This window comes from Urtica dioica, chromosome 9 (genome assembly GCF_054948205.1).
Source record: "Urtica dioica subsp. dioica isolate 48M chromosome 9, U.dioica_male_clone48M_v1_H2, whole genome shotgun sequence".
Classification (NCBI taxonomy): domain Eukaryota; kingdom Viridiplantae; phylum Streptophyta; class Magnoliopsida; order Rosales; family Urticaceae; genus Urtica; species Urtica dioica.
The window spans coordinates 30,540,495-30,563,547 of record NC_142764.1 but is presented as its reverse complement, the minus strand read 5'-3'; the positions used below and the strand labels follow the sequence as shown (position 1 = coordinate 30,563,547).

At 32.3% G+C, this 23,053-nt stretch overlaps 1 long non-coding RNA gene across 2 annotated transcripts; it reads right to left on the bottom strand.

Moving 5' to 3' along the window:
* Positions 1-3,252: 3,252 nt before the first annotated feature.
* Positions 3,253-7,269, bottom strand: LOC149386859 (uncharacterized). 2 transcript variants are annotated; one of them, XR_016301165.1, is made up of 3 exons: positions 7,117-7,269; positions 5,410-5,746; positions 3,253-5,204 (listed from the first exon to the last, which is right to left on the bottom strand). It is a non-coding gene; the product is annotated as an uncharacterized LOC149386859 (long non-coding RNA). The 2 variants fall into 2 exon arrangements; XR_016301164.1 differs by lacking the exon at positions 3,253-5,204 and having other exon boundaries at positions 5,301-5,746.
* Between the last annotated feature and the right edge of the window lie 15,784 nt (positions 7,270-23,053).

Here is a 23,053-nt window from a genome sequence, read left to right as displayed (position 1 = left end):
ATGGTGCACGATTTTTAAGATTTTTGGCTTGTTAGGATGATGGTTACCATATATTCGTAAATATGTGGGCGTATAATTAGTTTTCGACTTTTTTCAAAATTTCATAAAAATTCTCCAAAACCAAAGGGGTTAGTACACGAAAAACATGCAAAATTTAAAACTACCATAACTCTTTCAAATGGTGCCCGATTTTTAAGATTCTTGGCTTGTTGGGATGATGGTTACCATATATTCGTAAATATGTGGGTGTATAATTAGTTTTCCATCTTTTTCAAAATTTCATAAAACTTCTCCAAAGCCAAAGGGGTTAGTACACGAAAATTTGCAAAATTTAAAACTACCATAACTCCTTCAAATGGTGCAGGATTTTTAAGATTTTTGGCTTGTTAGGATGATGGTTACCATATATTAGTAAATATGTGGGCGTATAATTAGTTTTCGATTTGTTCAAAATTTCATAAAAATTCTCCAAAGCCAAAGGGGTTAGTACATGAAAAACATGCTAAATTTAAAACTACCATAACTCTTTCAAATGGTGCCCGATTTTTAAGATTCTTGGCGCTTTGGGATGATGGTTACCATATATTCTTAAATATGTGAGCGTATAATTAGTTTTCCATCTTTTTCAAAATTTCATAAAACTTCTCCAAAGCCAAAGGGGTTAGTACACGAAAAACTTGTAAAATTTAAAACTACCATAACTCTTTCAAATGGTGCACGATTTTTAAGATTTTTGGCTTGCTAGGATGATGGTTACCATATATTCGTAAATATGTGGGCGTATAATTAGTTTTCGATTTTTTTCAAAATTTCATAAATATTCTCCAATGCCAAAGGGGTTAGTACACGAAAAACATGCAAAATTTAAAACTACCATAACTCTTTCAAATGGTGCCCGATTTTTAAGATTCTTGGCTTGTTAAGATGATGGTTACCATATATTCGTAAATATGTGTGCGTATAATTAGTTTTCGATATTTTTTAAAATTTCATAAAACTTCTCCAAAGCCAAAGGGGTAACGTACACGAAAAACTTACAAAACTTGAAACTACCATAACTCTTTCAAATGGTGCATGATTTTTAAGATTTTTGGCTTGTTAGGATGATGGTTACCATATATTCGTAAATATGTGGGCATATAATTAGTTTTCGATTTTTTTCAAATTTTCACAAAAATTCTCCAAAGCCAAAGGGGTTAGTACACGAAAAACATGCAAAATTTAAAACTACCATAACTCTTTCAAATGGTGCCCGATTTTTAAGATTCTTGGCTTGTTGGGATGATGGTTACCATATATTCGTAAATATGTGGTTGTATAATTAGTTTTCCATCTTTTTCAAAATGTCATAAAACTTCTCTAAAGCCAAATGGGTTAGTACACGAAAAACTTGCAAAATTTAAAACTACCATAACTCTTTCAAATGGTGCCCGATTTTTAAGATTCTTGGCTTTTTAGGATGATGGTTACTATATATTCGTAAATATGTGGGCGTATAATTAGTTTTCGATCTTTTTCAAAATTTCATAAAACGTCTCCAAAGCCAAATGGTTTAGTACACGAAAAACTTGCAAAATTTTAAACTACCATAACTCGTTCAAATGGTGCCCGATTTTTAAGATTCTTGGCTTGTTAGGATGATGGTTATCATAGATTCGTAAATATGTGGGCGTATAATTAGTTTTCGATCTTTTTCAAAATTTCATAAAACTTCTTCAAAGCCAAAGGGATTAGTACACGAAAAACTAGCAAAATTTGAAACTACCATAACTCTTTCAAATGGTGCCCGATTTTTAAGATTCTTGGCTTGTTAGGATGATGGTTACCATATATTCGAAAATATGTAGGCGTATAATTAGTTTTCGATCTTTTTTTAAAATTTCATAAAACCTCTCCAAAGCCAAAGGGGTCAGTATACGAAAAACTTGCAAAATTTGAAACTACCATAACTCTTTCAAATGGTGCCCGATTTTTAAGATTCTTTGCTTGTTAGGATGATGATTACCATATATTCGTAAATATGTTGACGTATAACTATTTACGAATACTAATCATACACCTACTTATTTTCGAAAATATGTTAACCATCATTCAAAAAAGACAAGAATTTTCAGAATCTCACACAATATGAAAAAGTTATGATAGTTTAAAATTTTGCATGTTTTTCGTGTAATAACTCATTTGGGTTTGGAAGAGGATTTGTGATATTTTATAGGGATCGAAAACTAATGATACGTCTACTTATTTTTTTAAATATGGTACCCATCATTCAAAAAAGACAAGAATCTTCAAAATGTCACACTATATGAAAGAATTATGGTAGTTTCAAATTTTGCTAGTTTTTCGTGTACTATTCCCTTTGGGTTTGAAGAAAATTTGTTAAATTTTTATAGGAATCGAAAACAAATGATACGCCTACTTATTCTCAAAAATATGGATCCCATCATCCAATAAGGCAAGAATTTTCATAATCAAACATCATATGAAAGAGTTATGATAGTTTAAAATTTTGTAAGTTTTTCGTGTACTGACCCCTTTGGATTCTATGAGGATTTGTGAAAATTTTATAGGGATCGAAAACTAATGATATGCCTACTTATTCTCAAAAATATGATAACTATCATCCAGAAAATGCAAGAATCTTCAAAATCTCACACCATATGAAAGAGTTATGGTAGTTTCAAATTTTGCAAGTTTTTCGTGTATTAACCCATTTGGGTTTGAAGAGGATTTGTGAAATTTTGATAGGGATCGAAGATACACCTACTTATTATCGAAAATATGGATCCCATCATCCAAAAAGGGCAAGAGTTTTCAAAATCAAACACCATATGAAAGAGTTATGGTAGTTTAAAATTTTGCAAGTTTTTCGTGTACTAACATTTTTGGGTTTGAATAGGATTTGTGAAAATTTTATAAAGATCGAAAACTAATGATACGCCTACTTATCCTTAAATCGTAAAACATCTATTCCATTTATATCTTTTTTCCCTAAAATCGTGTTGCATTTTCCGTTTATCTATTTCTTCTAAATGTCGATGGAATTGTTTCATCTAAATGCCTATCATTTTCTTCTAAATCGTAAAACATCTTATTTGCATTTTCTAAATTCTTTTGTTTTAGGTAGGTTGCTTCAATGTCGATGAACTGGGTTCTTCCACAGAAGACTTACCGGTACACAAAGGCTCTGAATGGTGAAGTGATTTGCTTAAAAATCTTTGATGACGAAGGAAGTAAAGTTACAGTTGTGGCGAGGGAGAATTTTTTAAAGATATAAAAATCCAAATACAATATTTGACTTTTCACCATTTGAAATTTTGTGTGCAGGTACAGGTTTATAACATAGATTCTATGTTATTAGAACATACATTGAATGGCCACACAGATTCCGTTTTGTGTATGGATAGTGATAGGAGAGGAGTTACTATAACGGGAGGCAAAGACAAATGCGTAAGTTCCAAGTTCGAACGTTAGATTTTAATAAAATCTAATACATTTTTGGGTAATAGTGTAAATAATGAAAACATTTAGTGACAAAATATAAAATATAGTGATAAAAAAAATTCAAATTATCAAATTTTCTTTTCTTTTTTGTAAATTGTTATATCCGTGCGTGTGCATATTATATTGTGGGATTCTTTGAGCGGAGAGTGTTTTAGGGTCATTGAAGGGCATACAGATAAAATTGCGGATGTAGCTTTGTCCAAGGGAGGGAAGCCATTTTTTGTTAGTGGTAGTTTGTGAGTTACAAGCATATAAATTTTTTATATGAAAAATCTATACATATATTCTCTTCATAAAAGATAATCTCATATATGGATTTGTAAAGCGTTGGAGCTATCATATTTTCGATGATGTCAGTGATAGTCCTACTGCGAGTGATGCACACACGTAGACTATCTCATCAATCGCTATTGCACCTTACGACGTAAGTGTTTGCGTTGCTATTATGATAAATAAAATTTCTAGTAATTTTAACTATTAAAAACCCTAGTCATCGCTATCCAACTATTGATATGAACTCCGACTGTATTTTGGGTTTCTTGATATATATATATATATATATATATATATATATATATATATATATATATATATATATATATCGTTGTCTTTGTTGGTTATGATTGTATGGAGTCTACCCAAGTTTGAAGATAAAATCCCCACTTATAGGACATACAAAAAAATATCATATGTTGAGTTTTCTCCGGATGATCTACGAATCATATATACATCTCTGGATAAGACCATAAGGATATGGGAGTTACAAATCGATCGTGTTCGAAGACATTAAACGTACACAACACATCGTTCCTTGGTGGCGGTACTCATTTTGTGTCTAGCGGTAAATATCATTTTAATCTCATTCTAAAAATATTATATTGTAATTTTTAAGCCTTATATTATTGTAAGTGACGACTGCTTGCTCAAAATACGGAATATGGACCATTTGAGCAAACCATCGTCACTTATAACAATATAAGGCTTATCAATACATTATAATATTTTTGAATGATATTAAAATGATGCTTACAGCTAGACACAAAATGAGTACTGTCACCAATGAACGATGCGTTATGTACGTTTAATATCCTCAAACACGATCTCTTTAGTAGCTTCCATATCATTATAGTCCTATCCAGAGATGCAGATATGATTCTTAAGACCATCGGGAGAAAACTCAACAGATACTTTTTCAGTATGTTCTATAAGTGAGACTTTGTTTTCCAACTTGGATTGACTCCATCTAAAAATAATACTATCATAATCAATAAAAACGAGATATAAATAATAAGTATATATATCAAAAAACCTAAAAAAAAAACAATCGGAGTCAATATCAATCGCCGGATCACAATGATTCGGAATCTAAATAATTAAAATTACTAGAAGTTTTACTTACCATACTAGCACCGCAAACACTTCTGTCGTCAGGTGCAATAGCAATGGATGAGATAGCCTCGGTGTGTGCATCACTCGCAATAAGATTATCACTGACATCATCAAAAATATGATAGCTCCAATGTTTTATCAATCCATCATTGAGATAATCTTTTATGAATAGAATATATGCATAGATTTTTCATATAAAAAGTTTATATGTTTGTAACTCACAAACTACCACTAACAAAAAATGGCTTCCCTCCCTTGGACAAAGCTACATCCGCAACTTCATCTGTATGCCCTTCAATGACCCTAAAACACTCTCCGCTCAAAGAATCTCACAATATAATATGCACACGCACTGATATAACAATTTACAAAAAAGAACAGAAAATTTGATGATTTGAAAAAAAAAATTTATCCCAATATTTTATATTTTGTCCCTAAATGTTTCCATAATTTACACTATTGCCCCCCAAATGTATTAGATTTTATTAAAATCTAACGTTCGAACTTGGAACTTACGCATTTGTCTTTGCTTCCCGTTATAGTAACTCCTCTCCCATCACTATCCATACACAAAACGGAATTTGTGTGGTCATTCAATGTATGTTCTAACAATATAGAATCTATGTTATAAACCTGTACCTGCACACAAAATTTCAAATGGTTCAAAGTCAAATATTGTATTTGGATTTTTATATCGTTAAAAAATTTCTCCCTCATCACAACTGCAACTTTACTTCCTTCGTCATCTAAGATTTTTAAGCAAATCACTTCACCATTCAAGCCTTTGAGAACCTTTGTGTACTGGTAAGTCTTCTGTGGAAGAACCCAATTCATCGACATTGAAGCAACCTACCTAAAACAAAAGAATTTAGAAAACGCAAATAAGATGTTTTACGATTTAGAAAAAAAGGATAGACATTTAGATGAAATCATTCCATCGACATTTAGAAGAAATAGATAAACGGAAAACGCAACACGATTTTAGGGCAAAAAGATATAAACGGAAAATATGTTTTACGATTTAATAGCAATACCGAAGAAAACGCAACGAATTTAGGACCAAAAAAAATAAAAATAAAAACGTAATAAGATAATCAAACGAATACCTAGGGATCAAAGATAAAGAGAAGTTGTCAGGCCGTATTTGGCCAGAGACAAATTTCAATAACAGAGCATCTTTGAACTTATATTTATTTTCAGTAAAATGAAAAAAAAAAAAAAAAAGAGTAAAAGCTACCCAAAAAAAGCACAACCACAGTTGCTTATATTCAGCTATTTTGACGATACGCATGGCTAATAGGTTGAAAAATCAAAAGTGTTGCAAGGAAAACCCCACCACTACCGGGCTTCTACTACAACACCCTATCAACAAGGCATCTTATGAAACCCATTTTTACATAGCCTCTAGGCGGATAGCACATCTGAACCGCAGCCCATTATCAGCAGATCCACGGTCTCAGATTGAGGCTCTCTCCAAAGTTGTGGAGATTGGTTAACCAGACGTGGAACCGCTTTGCGCAGAAGCAGAAGAGGCTGAACCCGAGCTCGGTCAACAGCTTCATCACGAAACTCAGCCCAACCAAACAGATTCCAATCTCAATTTCAAACCCACGAAACAAACGGAAAACAGAATTCAATCAACCACGACGAGAGCCAAAACTCACACAAACTCCAGAATTTCAGCTTCGGGCCCTAGGTAAAGAACGTAGCTTAAGTTTAGCTACACGACTCTAAATCAAACGATTCCAAATCCATATGAAAGCTAAGTTCGGTATCTTTCTAACGGTTATTATACGATCAATTTCAATCCCCATAGCCATCAGAAAAACAGCCCGCAATATTGGTACACAGATTCGGAGTTCCAGAATTCATTGGTTTAATTCACTATTTTCAATAAATCACAACTAATTCAATACTCACTGGATTTACATGTTCTTGGACATTTTAGAAATCCCATTTAGTATACAATCCACGAAAAATACTAGTAAAAATAATCTCAGACTACATAAACCTATCGACGTCCGTCCGTTTTATCTGACTGTCCAGACCATTTTTCAAATCAAAACGAAATCTCAAGAAATCAACACAAATTCAAGTCAAATTCAAATAAAAATTGGGGTCCAGACACACACATACACAGAATCAGATTAAAGGGATAAAAGCCCCAATTCGTCGAAATCCTAGCTTTCAGATTTGAAGAGAAAATCCCAAAGTTTCCCTTACCTTGATACGAGTTTGAGTCCTCAAGCACGCTCGGTCCTCCCTTCCCTCAGATTTAACGCTCAAATTATGAAAACCAACAAAATCGCGACAATCCGGAGCTCAAATTCTGAAGCGGAGTGATAGTTGAGATGGAGAAGACTACCGAGAAGATGAAATGAGGAGGAAGGCGTCGCGCACACGATTTTTATAGAGTTTTCTAACTTAACTACCACCTAAAACTTTTAGGGTTGGAATCTAGCTTAGCTTATGTTTTGACATTTGTAGGGAAATAGCCAAACGTATTAATATTTTAATTTTTTGTCCTTCAATAATTAAGGCAGTTTTTTAATTATCGTATTTTTTTTCTTTTTTTGTACGTGTTAAGTTCCTATTTTGTAGTAGTTAGGTATCAGATTTTGAATTCCTAGTATCACGTTCTCTCTCTCTCTCTCTCTCTCTCTCTCTCTCTCTCTCTCTCTCTCTCTCTCTCTCTCTCTCTCTCTCTCTCCAGCCACTCCACAACCAGATCTGAGCTTTTTTTTTACCTTCAACGTGTCAAGATGACGAGGAAGACGCCGAGATCGCAGGCCAGGGGGCCGTCCAGCCGAAGAAGTTGTCGCCGATGACGCAGATCAGTCGGAGGCGGCGGAGGAGGTCGGCGAAGGCTCGTCGGAGATATACCCTCTCACGTACCGAGGCACCGGCGGAGGAATCGCCGCCGTCTCGAACTGGACCGCCAACCTCATCGTCAGCGAGACCTTCTTGACTCTCACCAACGCTGAAACTATTTCGCAGAAGAAGAAAAAAATTGCGCCTGGAAGAAATAATTTGTTTCCAATTAAAAATATGGCTTCTGCGTCTTGGTCGTTGGTGGATTCTGGTATTTTTTTTTTAAATGTTAACTTGGTTAGAGGTGGTCCGACTCTCACTGTTAATTTGTTTTTTTTAACAGTGAAGATTTTCGAACGTCAGTCTTTGGAAAGATGTAGACGTACATATTATTTATTTACATTTATTTTCATTTATTTCCATTAAGATTACTTAAATGTGCACAATGAGATAGTTTCCAGTAATTTACGTTTATTATATATGTTGACAGGTTCTTACATAGTAACAGAAACTGATTTCGGTGGACTTTCGACTGCTTTCAGAGCTTCGATGGGTTTGTTTATGGCGTTGAAGATTGTTTTTTTAGCTTCTGGCTATTTAGCATTTATGAGTTTCCCCATAATATCGCGTCCACTCCAGGAGATTTGTTGGCGTTCAAAATTGGTGAAGCCGTCCTAGATTAGCGCGCCGCGTGATTAATGATATCTTTGATAAAATATTTTGTTGATATTTTTTAGAGATTTAAGGTTACGTGTAACAATTTTGAAATTTTAGTACACGAAAAACATACAGTATTTGAAACTACCATACCACTTGCAAATGGTGCCCGATTTTTAAGATACTTGGCTTGTTAAGATGATGGTTACCATGTATTCATAAATAATATGGGCGTATAATTAGTTTTCGATATTTTTCAAAATTTCATAAAACATCTCAAAAGCCAAAGGGGTTAGTACACGAAAAACTTGCAAAATTTAAAACTACCATAAGTCTTTCAAATGGTGCCCGATTTTTAGGATTCTTGGCTTTTTAGGATGATGGTTACTATATATTCGTAAATATGTGGTCGTATAATTAGTTATCGATCTTTTTAAAAATTTCATAAATCTTCTCCAAAGCCAAAAGGGTTAGTACACGAAAAACTTGCAAAATTTGAAAGTACCATAACTCTTTTAAATGGGGCCCGATTTTTAAAATTTTTGGCTTGTTAGGATGATGGTGACCTTATATTTGTAAATATGTGGGCGTATAATTAGCTTTCGATATTTTTCAAAATTTCATAAAATTTGTCCAAAGCCAAAGGGTTTAGTACACGAAAAACTAGCAAAATTTGAAACTACCATAACTCTTTCAAATGGTGCCCGATTTTTAAGATTCTTGACTTGTTAGGATGATGGTTACCATATATTCGTAAATACGTGGGCGTATAATTAGTTTTCGATCTTTTTCAAAATTTCATAAAACCTCTCCAAAGCCAAAGGGGTTAGTATACAAAAAACTTGCAAAATTTGAAACTACCATAACACTTTCAAATGGTGCCCGATTTTTAAGATTCTTGGATTGTTAGGATGATGGTTACCATATATTCGTAATTATGTGGGCGTATAATTAGTTTTCGATATTTTTCAAAATTTCATAAAACTTCTCCAAAGCCAAAGGGGTTAGTACACGAAAAACATGCAAAATTTGAAACTACCATAACTCTTTCAAATGGTGCACGATTTTTAAGATTCTTGGCTTGTTAGGATGATGGTTACCATATATTCGTAAATATGTGGGCGTATAATTAGTTTTCGATCTTTTTCAAAATTTCATAAAACTTCTCCAAAGCCAAAGGCGTAAGTACACGAAAAACTTGCAAAATTCAAAACTACCATAACACTTGCAAATGGTGCCCGATTTTTAAGATTCTTGGGTTGTTAAGATGATGGTTACCATGTATTCATAAATAATATGGGCGTATAATTAGTTTTCGATATTTTTCAAAATTTCATAAAACATCTAAAAAGCCAAAGGGGTTAGTACACGAAAAACTTCCAAAATTTAAAACTACCATAACTCTTTCAAATGGTGCCCGATTTTTAAGATTCATGGCTTTTTAGGATGATGGTTACCATATATTCGTAAATATGTGGGCGTATAATTAGTTATCGATCTTTTTAAAAATATCATAAAACTTCTCCAAAGTCAAACTGGTTAGTACACGAAAAGCATGCAATATTTGAAACTGCCATAACACTTGCAAATGGTGCCCGATTTTTAAGATTCTTGGCTTGTTAGGATGATGGTTACCATATATTCGTAAATATGTGGGCGTATAATTAGTTTTCGATCTTTTTCAAAATTTCATAAAACTTCTCCAAAGCCAAAGGCTTAAGTACACGAAAAACTTGCAAAATTCAAAACTACCATAACTCTTTCAAATGTTGCCCAATTTTTAAGATTCTTGGCTTGTTAAGATGATGGTTACCATATATTCGTAAATATTTCGGCGTATAATTAGTTTTCCATCTTTTTCAAAATTTCATAAAACTTCTCAAAAGCCAAAGGGGTTAGTACACGAAAAACATACAATATTTGAAACTACCATAACACTTGCAAATGGTGCCCGATTTTTAAGATTCTTTGGTTGTTAAGATGATGGTTACCATGTATTCATAAATAATATGGGCGTATAATTAGTTTTCAATATTTTTCAAAATTTCATAAAACTTCTCCAAAGCTAAAGGGGTTAGTACACGAAAGACATGCAATATTTTAAACTACCATAACTCTTTCAAATGGTGCCCGATTTTTAAGATTCTTGACTTGTTAGGATGATGGTTACCATATATTCGTAAATATGTCGGCGTATGATTCGTTTTCCATCTTTTTCAAAATTTCATAAAACTTCTCCAAAGTCAAACTGGTTATTACATGAAAAGCATGCAATATTTAAAAGTACCATAACACTTGCAAATGGTGCCCGATTTTTAAGATTCTTGGCTTGTTAGGATGATGGTTAGCATATATTCGTAAATATGTGGGCGTATAATTAGTTTTCGATCTTTTTCAAAATTTCATAAAACTTCTCCAAAGCCAAAGGCGTAAGTACACGAAAAACTTGCAAAATTCAAAACTGCCATAACACTTGCAAATGGTGCCCGATTTTTAAGATTCTTGGGTTGTTAAGATGATGGTTACCATGTATTCATAAATAATATGGGCGTATAATTAGTTTTCGATATTTTTCAAAATTTCATAAAACATCTCAAAAGCCAAAGGGGTTAGTACACGAAAAACTTCCAAAATTTAAAACTACCATAACTCTTTCAAATGGTGCCCGATTTTTAAGATTCATGGCTTTTTCGGATGATGGTTACCATATATTCGTAAATATGTGGGCGTATAATTAGTTATCGATCTTTTTAAAAATTTCATAAAACTTCTCCAAAGCCAAAGGGGTTAGTACACGAAAAACTTATAAAATTTGAAAGTACCATAACTCTTTCAAATTGGGCCCGATTTTTAAGATTTTTGGCTTGTTAGGATGATGGTGACCATATATTTAAAAATATGTGGGCGTATAATTAGTTTTCGATATTTTTCAAAATTTCATAAAACTTCTCCAAAGCCAAAGGGGTTAGTACACGAAAAACATGCAAAATTTGAAACTACCATAACTCTTTCAAATGGTGCACGATTTTTAAGATTCTTGGCTTGTTAGGATGATGGTTACCATATATTCGTAAATATGTGGGCGTATAATTAGTTTTCGATCTTTTTCAAAATTTCATAAAACTTCTCCAAAGCCAAAGGCGTAAGTACACGAAAAACTTGCAAAATTCAAAACTACCATAACACTTGCAAATGGTGCCCGATTTTTAAGATTCTTGGGTTGTTAAGATGATGGTTACCATGTATTCATAAATAATATGGGCGTATAATTAGTTTTCGATATTTTTCAAAATTTCATAAAACATCTAAAAAGCCAAAGGGGTTAGTACACGAAAAACTTCCAAAATTTAAAACTACCATAACTCTTTCAAATGGTGCCCGATTTTTAAGATTCATGGCTTTTTAGGATGATGGTTACCATATATTCGTAAATATGTGGGCGTATAATTAGTTATCGATCTTTTTAAAAATATCATAAAACTTCTCCAAAGTCAAACTGGTTAGTACACGAAAAGCATGCAATATTTGAAACTGCCATAACACTTGCAAATGGTGCCCGATTTTTAAGATTCTTGGCTTGTTAGGATGATGGTTACCATATATTCGTAAATATGTGGGCGTATAATTAGTTTTCGATCTTTTTCAAAATTTCATAAAACTTCTCCAAAGCCAAAGGCTTAAGTACACGAAAAACTTGCAAAATTCAAAACTACCATAACTCTTTCAAATGTTGCCCAATTTTTAAGATTCTTGGCTTGTTAAGATGATGGTTACCATATATTCGTAAATATTTCGGCGTATAATTAGTTTTCCATCTTTTTCAAAATTTCATAAAACTTCTCAAAAGCCAAAGGGGTTAGTACACGAAAAACATACAATATTTGAAACTACCATAACACTTGCAAATGGTGCCCGATTTTTAAGATTCTTTGGTTGTTAAGATGATGGTTACCATGTATTCATAAATAATATGGGCGTATAATTAGTTTTCAATATTTTTCAAAATTTCATAAAACTTCTCCAAAGCTAAAGGGGTTAGTACACGAAAGACATGCAATATTTTAAACTACCATAACTCTTTCAAATGGTGCCCGATTTTTAAGATTCTTGACTTGTTAGGATGATGGTTACCATATATTCGTAAATATGTCGGCGTATGATTCGTTTTCCATCTTTTTCAAAATTTCATAAAACTTCTCCAAAGTCAAACTGGTTATTACATGAAAAGCATGCAATATTTAAAAGTACCATAACACTTGCAAATGGTGCCCGATTTTTAAGATTCTTGGCTTGTTAGGATGATGGTTAGCATATATTCGTAAATATGTGGGCGTATAATTAGTTTTCGATCTTTTTCAAAATTTCATAAAACTTCTCCAAAGCCAAAGGCGTAAGTACACGAAAAACTTGCAAAATTCAAAACTGCCATAACACTTGCAAATGGTGCCCGATTTTTAAGATTCTTGGGTTGTTAAGATGATGGTTACCATGTATTCATAAATAATATGGGCGTATAATTAGTTTTCGATATTTTTCAAAATTTCATAAAACATCTCAAAAGCCAAAGGGGTTAGTACACGAAAAACTTCCAAAATTTAAAACTACCATAACTCTTTCAAATGGTGCCCGATTTTTAAGATTCATGGCTTTTTCGGATGATGGTTACCATATATTCGTAAATATGTGGGCGTATAATTAGTTATCGATCTTTTTAAAAATTTCATAAAACTTCTCCAAAGCCAAAGGGGTTAGTACACGAAAAACTTATAAAATTTGAAAGTACCATAACTCTTTCAAATTGGGCCCGATTTTTAAGATTTTTGGCTTGTTAGGATGATGGTGACCATATATTTAAAAATATGTGGGCGTATAATTAGTTTTCGATATTTTTCAAAATTTCATAAAACTTCTCCAAAGCCAAAGGGGTTAGTACACGAAAAACATGCAAAATTTGAAACTACCATAACTCTTTCAAATGGTGCACGATTTTTAAGATTCTTGGCTTGTTAGGATGATGGTTACCATATATTCGTAAATATGTGGGCGTATAATTAGTTTTCGATCTTTTTCAAAATTTCATAAAACTTCTCCAAAGCCAAAGGCGTAAGTACACGAAAAACTTGCAAAATTCAAAACTACCATAACACTTGCAAATGGTGCCCGATTTTTAAGATTCTTGGGTTGTTAAGATGATGGTTACCATGTATTCATAAATAATATGGGCGTATAATTAGTTTTCGATATTTTTCAAAATTTCATAAAACATCTAAAAAGCCAAAGGGGTTAGTACACGAAAAACTTCCAAAATTTAAAACTACCATAACTCTTTCAAATGGTGCCCGATTTTTAAGATTCATGGCTTTTTAGGATGATGGTTACCATATATTCGTAAATATGTGGGCGTATAATTAGTTATCGATCTTTTTAAAAATATCATAAAACTTCTCCAAAGCCAAAGGGGTTAGTACACGAAAAACTTATAAAATTTGAAAGTACCATAACTCTTTCAAATTGGGCCCGATTTTTAAGATTTTTGGCTTGTTAGGATGATGGTGACCATATATTTAAAAATATGTGGGCGTATAATTAGCTTTCGATATTTTTCAAAATTTCATAAAATTTCTACAAAGCCAAAGGGTTTAGTACACGAAAAACTAGCAAAATTTGAAACTACCATAACTCTTTCAAATGGTGCCCGATTTTTAAGATTCTTGACTTGTTAGGATGATGGTTACCATATATTCGTAAATATGTGGGCGTATAATTAGTTTTCGATCTTTTTCAAAATTTCATAAACCTCTCCAAAGCCAAAGGGGTTAGTATACAAAAAACTTATAAAATTTGAAACTACCATAACACTTTCAAATGGTGCCCGATTTTTAAGATTCTTGGATTGTTAGGATGATGGTTACCATATATTCGTAATTATGTGAACGTATAATTAGTTTTCGATATTTTTCAAAATTTCATAAAACTTCTCCAAAGCCAAAGGGGTTAGTACACGAAAAACATGCAAAATTTGAAACTACCATAACTCTTTCAAATGGTGCACGATTTTTAAGATTCTTGGCTTGTTAGGATGATGGTTACCATATATTCGTAAATATGTGGGCATATACTTAGTTTTCGATCTTTTCAAAATTTCATAAAACTTCTCCAAAGCCAAAGGGGTTAGTACACGAAAAACTTGCAAAATTTAAAACTACCATAACTCTTTCAAATGGTGCACGATTTTTAAGATTCTTGGCTTGTTAGGATGATGGTTACCATATATTCGTAAATATGTGGGCATATAATTAGTTTTCGATCTTTTCAAAATTTCATTAAACTTCTCCAAAGCAAAAGGGGTTAGTACACGAAAAACTTGCAAAATTTAAAACTACCATAAATCTTTCAATTGGTGACAGATTTTTAAGATTCTTGGCTTGTTAAGATGACGGTTACCATATATTCGTAAATATGTGGGCGAATAATTAGGTTTCGATCTTTTTCAAAATTTCATAAAACTTCTCCAAAGCCAAAGGGTACACGAAAAACATGCAAAATTTTAAACTACCATAACTCTTTCAAATTGTGCCCGATTTTTAAGATTCTTGGATTGTTTGGATGATGGTTACCATATATTCGTAATTATGTGGGCGTATAATTAGTTTTCGATATTTTTCAAAATTTCATAAAACTACTCCAAAGCAAAAGGGGTTAGTACACGAAAAACTTGCAATATTTTATACTACCATAACTCTTTCAAATGGTGCCCGATTTTTAAGATTCTTGACTTGTTAGGATGATGGTTACCATATATTCGTAAATATGTCGGCGTATGATTCATTTTCCATCGTTTTCAAAATTTCATAAAACTTCTCCAAAGTCAAACTGGTTAGTACACGAAAAGCATGCAATATTTGAAACTGCCATAACACTTGCAAATGGTGCCCGATTTTTAAGATTCTTGGCTTGTTAGGATGATGGTTACCATATATTCGTAAATATGTGGGCGTATAATTAGTTTTCGATCTTTTTCAAAATTTCATAAAACTTCTCCAAAGCCAAAGGCTTAAGTACACGAAAAACTTGCAAAATTCAAAACTACCATAACTCTTTCAAATGTTGCCCAATTTTTAAGATTCTTGGCTTGTTAAGATGATGGTTACCATATATTCGTAAATATTTCGGCGTATAATTAGTTTTCCATCTTTTTCAAAATTTCATAAAACTTCTCAAAAGCCAAAGGGGTTAGTACACGAAAAACATACAATATTTGAAACTACCATAACACTTGCAAATGGTGCCCGATTTTTAAGATTCTTTGGTTGTTAAGATGATGGTTACCATGTATTCATAAATAATATGGGCGTATAATTAGTTTTCAATATTTTTCAAAATTTCATAAAACTTCTCCAAAGCTAAAGGGGTTAGTACACGAAAGACATGCAATATTTTAAACTACCATAACTCTTTCAAATGGTGCCCGATTTTTAAGATTCTTGACTTGTTAGGATGATGGTTACCATATATTCGTAAATATGTCGGCGTATGATTCGTTTTCCATCTTTTTCAAAATTTCATAAAACTTCTCCAAAGTCAAACTGGTTATTACATGAAAAGCATGCAATATTTAAAAGTACCATAACACTTGCAAATGGTGCCCGATTTTTAAGATTCTTGGCTTGTTAGGATGATGGTTAGCATATATTCGTAAATATGTGGGCGTATAATTAGTTTTCGATCTTTTTCAAAATTTCATAAAACTTCTCCAAAGCCAAAGGCGTAAGTACACGAAAAACTTGCAAAATTCAAAACTGCCATAACACTTGCAAATGGTGCCCGATTTTTAAGATTCTTGGGTTGTTAAGATGATGGTTACCATGTATTCATAAATAATATGGGCGTATAATTAGTTTTCGATATTTTTCAAAATTTCATAAAACATCTCAAAAGCCAAAGGGGTTAGTACACGAAAAACTTCCAAAATTTAAAACTACCATAACTCTTTCAAATGGTGCCCGATTTTTAAGATTCATGGCTTTTTAGGATGATGGTTACCATATATTCGTAAATATGTGGGCGTATAATTAGTTATCGATCTTTTTAAAAATTTCATAAAACTTCTCCAAAGCCAAAGGGGTTAGTACACGAATAACTTGCAAAATTTGAAAGTACCATAACTCTTTCAAATTGGGCCCGATTTTTAAGATTCTTGGCTTGTTAGGATGATGGTTACCATATATTCATAAATATGTGGGCGTATAATTAGTTTTCCATTGTTTTCAAAATTTCATAAAACTTCTCCAAAGCCAAAGGGGTTAGTACACGAAAAACTTGCAAAATTTGAAACTACCATAAATCTTTCAAAAGGTGCCCGATTTTTAAGATTCTTGGCTTGTTAAGATGATGGTTACCATGTATTCGTAAATAATATGGGCGTATAATTAGTTTCCGATATTTTTCAAAATTTCATAAAATTACTCTAAAGCCAAAGGGGTTAGTACACGAAAAACTAGCAAAATTTAAAACTACCATAACTCTTTAAAATGGTGCCCGATTTTTAAGATTCTTGGCTTGTTAGGATGATGGTTACCGTATATTCGTAAATATGTCGGCGTATAATTAGTTTTCCATCTTTTTCAAAATTTCATAAAACTTCTCCAAAACCAAAGGGGTTAGTACACGAAAGACTTGCAACATTTCAAACTACCGTAACTCTTTCAAATGGTACCCGATTTTTAAGATTCTTTGCTTGTTAGGATGATGGTTACCTTATTCTCGTAAATATGTGGACGTATAATTTGTTTTCCACCTTTTTCAAAATTTCATAAAACTTCTCCTAAGCCAAAGGGGTTAGTACACGAAAAACTTGCAAAATTTAAAACTACCGTAACTCTTTCAAATGGTACCCGATTTTTAAGATTCTTTGCTTGTTAGGATGATGGTTACCTTATTCTCGTAAATATGTGGGCGTATAATTTGTTTTCCACCTTTTTCAAAATTTCATAAAACTTCTCCTAAGCCAAAGGGGTTAGTACACGAAAAACTTGAAAAATTTGAAACTTCCTTAAATCTTTCAAATGGTGCCTGATTTATAAGATTAATAGCTTGTTAAGATGATGGTTAGCGTATATTCGTAAATATGTGGGCGTATAATTAGTTTTCGATCTTTTTCAAAATTTCATAAAACTTCTCTAAAGCCAAAGGGGGTTAGTACACGAAAAACATGCAATATTTTAAACTACCATAACACTTGCAAATGGTGCCCTATTTTTAAGAGTCTTGGCTTGTTAGGATGATGGTTACCATATATTCGTAAATATGTGGGCGTATAATTAGTTTTCGATTTTTTCAAAATTTCATAAAAATTCTCCAAAGCCAAAGGGGTTAGTACACGAAAAACTTGCAAAATTTGAAAGTACCATAACTCTTTCAAATGGGGCCCGATTTTTAAGATTTTTGGCTTGTTAGGATGATGGTGACCATATATTTATAAATATGTGGGCGTATAATTAGCTTTCGATATTTTTCAAAATTTCATAAAATTTCTCCAAAGCCAAAGGGTTTAGTACACGAAAAACTAGCAAAATTTGAAACTACCATAACTCTTTCAAATGGTGCCCGATTTTTAAGATTCTTGACTTGTTAGGATGATGGTTACCATATATTCGTAAATATATGGGCATATAATTAGTTTTCGATCTTTGTCAAAATTTCATAAAACCTCTCCAAAGCCAAAGGGGTTAGTATACGAAAAACTTGCAAAATTTGAAACTACCATAACTCTTTAAAATGGTGCACGATTTTTAAGATTCTTGGCTTGTTAGGATAATGGTTACCATATCTTCGTAAATATGTGGGCTTATAATTAGTTTTCGATTTTTTTCAAAATTTCATAAAACTTCTCCAAAGCCAAAAGGGTTAGTACACGAAAAACTTGCAAAATTTAAAACTACCATAAATCTTTCAAATGTAGCCCGATTTTTAAGATTCTTGGCTTGTTAGAAAGATGGTTACCATATATTCGTAAATATGTGGGCGTATAATTAGTTTTCGATTTTTTTTCAAAATTTCATAAAACTTCTCCAAAGCCAAAGGGGTTAGTACACGAAAAACAAGCAAAATTTAAAACTACCATAACTCTATCAAATGGTGCCCGATTTTTAAGATTCTTGGCTTGTTGGGATTATGGTTACCATATATTCGTAAATACGTGGGCGTATAATTAGTTTTCCATCTTTTTGAAAATTTCATAAAACTTCTCCAAAGCCAAAGGGGTTAGTACACGACAAACTTGCACAATTTAAAACTACCATAACTCTTTCAAATGGTGCACGATTTTTAAGATTCTTGGCTTGTTACGATGATGGTTACCATGTATTTGTAAATATGTGGGCGTATAATTAGTTTTCGATTTTTTTCAAAATTTCATAAAACTTCTCCAAAGCCAAAGGTCACCGATTTTTAAAATTACCATAACAATTTCAAATGGTGCCCGATTTTTAAAATTCTTGGCTTGTTAGGATGATGGTTAACATATATTCGTAAATATGTGGGCGTATAATTAGTTTTCCATTGTTTTCAAAATTTCATAAAACTTCTCCAAAGTCAAAGGGGTTAGTACACGAAAAACTTGCAAAATTTGAAACTACCATAACTCTTTCAAAAGGTGCCCGATTTTTAAGATTCTTGGCTTGTTAAGATGATGGTTAACATGTATTCGTAAATAATATGGGCGAATAATTAGTTTTCGATATTTTTCAAAATTTCTCCAAAGCCAAAGGGGTTATTACACGAAAAACTAGCAAAATTTAAAACTACCATAACTCTTTAAAATGTTGCCCGATTTTTAAGATTCTTGGCTTGTTAGGATGATGGTTACCGTATATTCGTAAATATGTCGGCGTATAATTAGTTTTCCATCTTTTTCAAAATTTCATAAAACTTCTCCAAAGCTAAAGGGGTTAGTACACGAATAATTTGCAAAATTTGAAACTACCATAACTCTTTAAAATGGTGCACGATTTTTAAGATTCTTGGCTTGTTAGGATGATGGTTACCATATATTCATAAATATGTGGGCGTATAATTAGTTTTCCATTGTTTTCAAAATTTCATAAAACTTCTCCAAAGCCAAAGGGGTTAGTACACGAATTACTTGCAAAATTTAAAACTACCATAAATCTTTCAAAAGGTGCCCGATTTTTAAGATTCTTGACTTGTTAGGATGATGGTTACCATGTATTCGTAAATAATATGGGCGTATAATTAATTTCCGATATATTTCAAAATTTCATAAAACTTCTCCAAAGCCAAAGGGGTTAGTACACGAAAAACTTGCAAAATTTGAAACTACCATAAATCTTTCAAAAGGTGCCCGATTTTTAAGATTCTTGGCTTGTTAGGGTGATGGTTACCATATATTTATAAATATGTGGGCGTATAATTAGTTTTCCATCTTTTTCAAAATTTCATAAAACTTCTCCAAAGCCAAAGGGGTTAGTACACGAAAAACTTGCAAAATTTAAAACTACCGTAACTCTTTCAAATGGTACCCGATTTTTAAGATTCTTTGCTTGTTAGGATGATGGTTACCTTATTCTCGTAGATATGTGGGCGTATAATTTGTTTTCCACCTTTTTCAAAATTTCATAAAACTTCTCCTAAGCCAAAGGGGTTAGTACACGAAAAACTTGAAAAATTTGAAACTACCTTAAATCTTTCAAATGGTGCCTTATTTATAAGATTATTGGCTTGTTAAGATGATGGTTAGCATATATTCGTAAATATGTGGGCGTACAATTAGTTTTCGATCTTTTTCAAAATTTCATAAAACATCTCCAAAGTCAAAGGGGTTAGTACACGAAAAACATGCAATATTTTAAACTACCATAACACTTGCAAATGGTGCACGATTTTTAAGATTTTTGGCTTGTTAGGATGATGGTTACCATATATTCGTAACTATGTGGGCGTATAATTAGTTTTCGATTTTTTTCAAAATTTCATAAAAATTCTCCAAAGCCAAAGGGGTTAGTACACGAAAAACATGTAAAATTTAAAACTACCATAACTCTTTCAAATGGTGCCCGATTTTTTAAGATTCTTGGCTTGTTGGGATGATGGTTACCATATACTCGTAAATATGTGGGCGTATAATTAGTTTTCCATCTTTTTCAAAATTTCATAAAACTTCTCCAAAGCCAAAGGGGTTAGTACACGAAAAACTTGCAAAATTTAAAACTACCATAACTCTTTCAAATGGTGCACGATTTTTAAGATTTTTGGCTTGTTAGGATGATGGTTACCATATATTCGTAAATATGTGGGCGTATAATTAGTTTTCGACTTTTTTCAAAATTTCATAAAAATTCTCCAAAGCCAAAGGGGTTAGTACACGAAAAACATGCAAAATTTAAAACTACCATAACTCTTTCAAATGGTGCCCGATTTTTAAGATTCTTGGCTTGTTGGGATGATGGTTACCATATATTCGTAAATATGTGGGTGTATAATTAGTTTTCCATCTTTTTCAAAATTTCATAAAACTTCTCCAAAGCCAAAGGGGTTAGTACACGAAAACTTGGAAAATTTAAAACTACCATAACTCCTTCAAATGGTGCAGGATTTTTAAGATTTTTGGCTTGTTAGGATGATGGTTACCATATATTAGTAAATATGTGGGCGTATAATTAGTTTTCGATTTTTTTCAAAATTTCATAAAAATACTCCAAAGCCAAAGGGGTTAGTACACGAAAAACATGCTAAATTTAAAACTACCATAACTCTTTCAAATGGTGCCCGATTTTTAAGATTCTTGGCGCTTTAGGATGATGGTTACCCTATATTCTTAAATATGTGGGCGTATAATTAGTTTTCCATCTTTTTCAAAATTTCATAAAACTTCTCCAAAGCCAAAGGGGTTAGTACACGAAAAACTTGTAAAATTTAAAACTACCATAACTCTTTCAAATGGTGCACGATTTTTAAGATTTTTGGCTTGTTAGGATGATGGTTACCATATATTCGTAAATATGTGGGCGTATAATTAGTTTTCGATTTTTTTCAAAATTTCATAAATATTCTCCAAAGCCAAAGGGGTTAGTACACGAAAAACATGCAAAATTTAAAACTACCATAACTCTTTCAAATGGTGCCCGATTTTTAAGATTCATGGCTTGTTAAGATGATGGTTACCATATATTCGTAAATATGTGTGCGTATAATTAGTTTTCGATATTTTTTAAAATTTCATAAAACCTCTCCAAAGCCAAAGGGGTAACGTACACGAAAAACTTACAAAACTTGAAACTACCATAACTCTTTCAAATGGTGCATGATTTTTAAGATTTTTGGCTTGTTAGGATGATGGTTACCATATATTCGTAAATATGTGGGCATATAATTAGTTTTCGATTTTTTTCAAAATTTCATAAAAATTCTCCAAAGCCAAAGGGGTTAGTACACGAAAAACATGTAAAATTTAAAACTACCATAACTCTTTCAAATGGTGCCCGATTTTTTAAGATTCTTGGCTTGTTGGGATGATGGTTACCATATACTCGTAAATATGTGGGCGTATAATTAGTTTTCCATCTTTTTCAAAATTTCATAAAACTTCTCCAAAGCCAAAGGGGTTAGTACACGAAAAACTTGCAAAATTTAAAACTACCATAACTCTTTCAAATGGTGCACGATTTTTAAGATTTTTGGCTTGTTAGGATGATGGTTACCATATATTCGTAAATATGTGGGCGTATAATTAGTTTTCGACTTTTTTCAAAATTTCATAAAAATTCTCCAAAGCCAAAGGGGTTTGTACACGAAAAACATGCAAAATTTAAAACTACCATAACTCTTTCAAATGGTGCCCGATTTTTAAGATTTTTGGCTTGTTAGGATGATGGTTACCATATATTCGTAAATATGTGGGCATATAATTAGTTTTCGATATTTTTTAAAATTTCATAAAACTTCTCCAAAGCCAAAGGGGTAACGTACACGAAAAACTTACAAAACTTGAAACTACCATAACTCTTTCAAATGGTGCATGATTTTTAAGATTTTTGGCTTGTTAGGATGATGGTTACCATATATTCGTAAATATGTGGGCATATAATTAGTTTTCGATTTTTTTCAAATTTTCATAAAAATTCTCCAAAGCCAAAGGGGTTAGTACACGAAAAACATGCAAAATTTAAAACTACCATAACTCTTTCAAATGGTGCCCGATTTTTAAGATTCTTGGCTTGTTGGGATGATGGTTACCATATATTCGTAAGTATGTGGTTGTATAATTAGTTTTCCATCTTTTTCAAAATGTCATAAAACTTCTCAAAAGCCAAATGGGTTAGTAAACGAAAAACTTGCAAAATTTAAAACTACCATAATTCTTTCAAATGGTGCCCGATTTTTAAGATTCTTGGCTTGTTAGGATGATGGTTACCATATATTCGTAATTATGTGGGCGTATAATTAGTTTTCGATTGTTTTCAAAATTTCATAAAACTTCTCCAAAGCCAAAGGGGTTAGTACACGAAAAACTTGCAAAATTTAAAACTACGATAACTCTTTCAAAAGGTGCCCGATGTTTAAGATTCTTGGCTTGTTAAGATGATGGTTACCATGTATTCGTAAATAATATGGGCTTATAATTAGTTTTCAATATTTTTCAAAATTTCTCCAAAGTCAAAGGGGTTAGTATACG